The 5,530-nt window shown below is 56.5% G+C and overlaps 1 long non-coding RNA gene across 1 annotated transcript; it reads left to right on the forward strand.

Moving 5' to 3' along the window:
• The first annotated feature begins 770 nt into the window (after positions 1-770).
• LOC122454418 lies at positions 771-4,274 on the forward strand. The gene is made up of 3 exons (XR_006273382.1): positions 771-954; positions 1,358-1,610; positions 1,947-4,274. It is a non-coding gene; the product is annotated as an uncharacterized LOC122454418 (long non-coding RNA).
• The last annotated feature ends 1,256 nt before the right edge of the window (positions 4,275-5,530 follow it).

The raw sequence follows: 5,530 nt of genomic DNA on the forward strand, positions 1-5,530 counted from the left end.
TCTTAAGTCTCTGGCATTGGCAGGATGGTTCTTTACCACTAGCACCACCTGGGAAGCCTTTATTGTCTGCATAGTTTGCCTTTTCTAGAATGTCGTAAGAGTCAGAATCATACAGGATTTAGCCCACTAATATTGGCTTATTTCACTTCGTAATGTGCACTTGTTTCCTCCATGTCTTTTCATAGACCCTGGTGCTGGGGAAGATTGAAGGCAGGAGGAGAAGGGGATGACAGAGGATGACATGGTTAGATGGCATCACTGACCTGATGGACATGAGTTTGAGCAAAGTCCAAGAGTTGGTGATGGGCAGGGAGGCCTGGTGTGCTGCAGTCCATGGGGTCTCAAAGAGTTGGACATGCCTGAGTGACTGAACCGAACTGATGTCTTTTCATGGCTTAAGGCGCATTTTTTAGTACTGAATAGTATTCCATTGACTGGATGGAGCGCAGTTTATCTATTTGTGCACCTACTGAAGGTCATCTGAGTTGCTCTCAAGTCTCAGCAATTATGAACAAAGCTGTTACAAACACCCACGTGCTGACATGCATTTTCCAGCTCATGTAGCTGAGTGTCATGGAGAACAACTGTGGAGTTCCTGGTTTTTAATCTGACTAACCTATATTTTTTAATCCAGATATTTGTTATTAATCACTCATTTGTTAATTAGTGATTAGTTAACTGTTAATTGATCACTTATTAATTCTTTCCACAACGAGACCTGTTGAATAACTGCACAAGTGAGGCATGCTCTAGGTGCTGGGGTCCCAGAATGAATACAAAGTGCTTCTCCTCCACGACGCGCCAGTTCCAGCCGACTGAACCCATCAGCACACAGGCAGGTCATGCCAGGGGGTGACGAGAGCTCAGAAGACTGTCAGCCAAGCTGGTCTAGACAGCCTCCCCAGGCAGACCCTCTGCTTGGGGGAGCGGGGCTGCAGCAGAGAAGTGAATGAGGTAGGGGAGGGGGCCCACAGATGTTGAGGGGAAGAGCCTCTTGAAGGGGGTCGGAGGTGCCTGGAGCCGGTCGGGACACGTCTGGGAGGGGCGGGGGACAGTGAGAACACAGACACAGCAAGGTCGGGCCGTGACTTCACTCTTTCCTGGTCGGCTGGGGAATCTGAGACGACTCTTGTGTCAAAGCACTGCTGGGATGAGCAAACTGGGACAGGCGTGAGGGAGGGCGGAGGGCACGATGGGAGCCTGGGATGCAAACGCTTGGACTGCCCGGCTGCCCGCGAGCTGGACGTGCGGGAGAGAGGAGAGGAGGGAAGGGACCCCGCCGGCTCCGGGCCTGTAAGTGGGGAACACGCGGCAGGTAACCCGGCGGGACGGTCAGGGCGCCTCTCCCCTGCTGCAGGAGAGCGCACAGAGCCGGGGGACCTGCTCCTGTGGAGTCCAGGCCAGTGGACCAGGCTGCGTGGAGTCGGCTGGGACTGGGAGCCAGGCAGACGGAGGGGTTCACCGCCCCGGGAGTGAACGCGGAGAGAGGGGAGGAGGTGGATCGCTCCAGGTCTGCCCACACTGACCCTGCAAGGGGCAGCCTGGGGGCCAGTGAGAGACTGCGGGGGAGCAGCCTGTGGGCATCCAGGGGAGAGGGTGTCTGCACCCCGGTAAGACCCCAGGGAAGGGGGAAGGGAGACCGGGGGGCTTCCAAGGGAGAGAGTGTCTGGACCCCAGTAAGATGCCAGTGAAGGGGGAAAGGGAGACCAGGGGACGTCCAGGGGAGAGAGTGTCTGGGCCCCGGTAAGACCCCAGGAAAGGGGGAAGGGAGACTGGGGGGCATCAAGGGGGGAGGGTGTCTGGGCTCCAGTAAGACACCAGTGAAGGGGGAAACAGTGACCAGCAGCTGCGTTAAGGAAAGCGGTGCAGGCTGAGGATGCTGACCTGAGACGTGCATCCTCTGTCTTAAAGAACTTGCTCCCTCACCTCCATGTTTTCCCTTCCAGCCACCAAGAAAATTAAAGACGCAACTTCCATGAGGTAGTGCAGCGGTTCTCAAAGAGGGGTGGTTTTGTACCCCCCACCTCCACCCGGGGGATGTGAGCAAGGTCTGGAGAGAAGTTTGGCGTTCACAACAGTGACACAGGGTGAGGGGCTACTGGCATCTGGAATACAGACTGGGGGTTGCTGTTTAATATCCTGAGGTGCACAGGAAGGCCCCCCACCACCGCTCTCCCGAATTACCCAGGCCCAGGGTTGCTGAAGTCGAAGCTCCAATACTTTGGCCACTTGATGCGAAGAGCCAACTCACTGGAAAAGACCGTGATGCTGGGAAAGAGTGAGGGTAGGAGGAGAAGGGGACAACAGAGGATGAGATGGTTGGATGGCGTCACCGACTCAATGGACATGAGTTTGAGCGAACTCTGGGAGATGGTGGTGGACAGGGAGGCCTGGCGGGCTGCAGTCCCTGGGTCACAGAGAGTTGGACACGACTCAGCAACTACACAAGAGAGCAGCTGGTGAGGCTGGGAACCCCTGACGTGGAGTGAGAATTTGCAGCGTGTGAGGTTGGCGCCCAGTGCCCCTCAGAGCAGGGCCCCGCTGGGACCCAGGCCTAGAGACGGGTTCACAGGGGCTTGAAGACACTTCCCGGGATGGGACCGAGGACAGCAAGGGGCAGTGTCATGTCAAACCTCGAGTGGGGCTCACCAGACCTCGTATTTAATAACCGAAGATGATGGTGAAGCAGTGTTGAACACACATGCTTTAGTTTAGCAGCGGTTCCGGTTATATTAGCAGGGATGGTCCCTTTAAACAGTGGCAAGGAGGGTGCTAAGAGCACGGGGGTCACGGGGATCCCAGGCATGACAGAAACAGGTCATTCCCAGAGTCGGTCCTCCGAGCGCTCAAGGATACAGGCCAGGCCGGCGGGGACCGCGAGGACCAAACCTCAGCTCAGAGCACAGACTCTGAAGAGGGCGGGAGGGAAGGCACCATCTCTGTCTCCATAAACCAGTGGAACATGGTTTGCAACAAATATTGGGGCAGAGGGTTTTATGTACCTGCTGGACCTACGGAGGTGCCGGCAGGACTCCAGGGTGAGGACTGAGCCAGCAGTGGAGGTGTGAAGGGCCGGGAGGAAAAGGGAGGCGCCCGGCAGCACGTTCAGTTGGCAGGACAGCCTCCCTGGGCCCTGGGGATGCTGCGTCTCCGCACCAGCTTTGATTCCCATGAAGCTGAAAAAGGAAGCCTGTCTCAAAAGGAGCACCGCTACCTGCAGACCCTGTCCACCAGAGACCCTTCCCTCCTTCGGATCTGCCTGAAAGGATCAGGGGTCAGAAGGTGCCACGGGTGACCTGCGGTGACCTCTGTCTTCCCTTTCTCACCGTGGGGCCAGCCTTGCTGTCACCGGTGCTGGGACCCACCGGCAGCCTTGAAGGGCTAACAGGGAAGGCTATCCTTATCCAGAAATGCCCTGGTGGGTTTGCCCTGGTGACTCAGATGGCAAAGAATCTGCCTGCAGTGCAGGAGACCCGGGTTCGACCCCTGGGTCGGGAGGATCCCCTGGAGGAGGAGATGGCCACCCACTCCAGTATTCTTGCCTGGAGAATCCCATGGACAGAAAAGCCTGGAGAGCTACAGTCCATGGGGTCGCAGAGAATCGGACACGACTGAGCGACTATCATGACAGAGAACGGCCTCAACAGAGCTCCCTCGTTCTTGGACTGAGCGGTGGCTCTGAGACAGAGATAGGTCCCCAGGCTTCTTCCAGGAGAGAGCGCTTTGCTTCAGGTGACATGTGGAGGGGCGGGCGGAGCAGAGCCGGGGAGAGCAGCTGCTGCAGCCTGCCAGGTCTCCCCTCCACAGGCCTCCTCCGAGCCATCCTCTCAGTGTGGCCCGGACCCCCAGGCTTCAGGGTTCATCTCTGCCGGGTCGGATTTGAGCCAGAGTCCTGTTCAGTCACTTGGACCAGGAGGCCCCACCCTGGGTATGGGACCCTGGAGACTTCTGATCATGTTCCCCATCTTCCATGTCCCCTACGAGAGGTCTGACCACCCTGCCTGCCTGCAGCAAGAGTCCTGTCAGGATGGTTTAGCCAGGACCCCCGCCCCCACCCCCCGAGGCTGGATGTTTTCTCTTAGAATCGTTCCACCCCCTGACCGCCCCCTCCCGCACCACCCTGCACCGTGGCTGCAAATCTCCACCTTCCCTCGTGGTCGCTGGCGCGGAGCCCAAGCCCTCTCTCCTGCTGCAAAACCCCGGCAGGGCTCCCTACAGCTGTCACCAGGGCATAAATAAAGGCTTTGCTGTTCTTTGTCAAGTGTCGGAAATAAGTTTCTTTTCTTTGACAGTTAGAACAACATTTTGAGCCGTCCTTCAGAATTTTCCTGGGGTCACCGTGCAGTTATTCTAGGGCTCCGTGGAGTCTTACAATCACAGCCATAGGAGACAGGAGTGAACCACAACATGGGTGGCTGAGACCACGTGCAACCAGGATCACCAAGGGCCTGGACAGACGGACGGACAGACAGGGAGGAGAGACCCCAGGCCTAGGATGAGAGTGTTTGGTGAAGCAAGAGGTCACCCACAACGTCTCTGGACCGGTTGGACTCTGGCGTCTTAGCACAGGAGGGAGGACCACCTGGTGCGCGGAGTCTGGGAGCAGGAGGACACAGTTCTGCGCTCCAGGCTCGGGAGAAGGTGGACCACCGGGGAGGGAGGGGAGCTGGGGGCAGGTCTGGTTGGGGACTGGGAGGTGGCGGGGCCACTTTCTCAGCGTGCAACTCATTGTCAGACCGACCCTCACGCACAAGAGGCCCGCCCCTGTTTGAGGCTTTGCTGTTGCATCTTATAATTCATCAGAAGTTCTCAACAAGGGGTCTAGCATTTTCATCAGCTATCTGGCCCCCCAAACTGTGTAGATGATGCTGGGGCTGGAAGGGGCCAGAAGTTACTGGGTCTGCAGGGTAGGAACTTTCAGGAAGCAAATCCTGGAGACCACAGGAAGAGTCCGAGGTGACCAGGAGAGAGAGCTGCCAGATGTTCACAAAATACCTCACCCTCCCCTGGAGAGGGCTTTAGCAACCAGGGAAGTCCTTTAAAGTGAGCTTCATCTGTATCAGCTGTATCAGTTTTGCCTTCTATTCCAAATCACGCTTGTTTTAAAGCAAAAACCGGTTCTTCAGGTTTCTGTGTAAACTCGGTCTTCCAGGTTGATGTTCAGTGGCTCAGTTGTGTCCGACTCTGTGACCCCATGGACTGCACCACGCCAGGCCTCCCAGTCCTTCACCAACTCCCACAGCTTGCTCAAACTCTTGTCCATCCCATCTCGTCCTCTGTCCCCTCCTCCTCCTGTCTTCAATCTTTCCCAGCCTCAGGGTGTCTTCCAAAAACTGGTTCTTCAGGTTTCTGAGTAAACTCAACCTTCCAGGTAATACCCTTTGATTAATGAGCTGGGGCTTTGGGACTTCTCTGGTAGTCCAAAGGTTAAGAATCTGCCTTACAGTGCAGGGGACACAGGTTTGTTCCCTGGTCAGGAAGCTATGACCCCACGTGCTGCAAAGCAAAGTAAATCTGCACACCAAAACTA

Source organism: Cervus canadensis, chromosome 16 (assembly GCF_019320065.1).
Source record: "Cervus canadensis isolate Bull #8, Minnesota chromosome 16, ASM1932006v1, whole genome shotgun sequence".
NCBI lineage: Eukaryota > Metazoa > Chordata > Mammalia > Artiodactyla > Cervidae > Cervus > Cervus canadensis.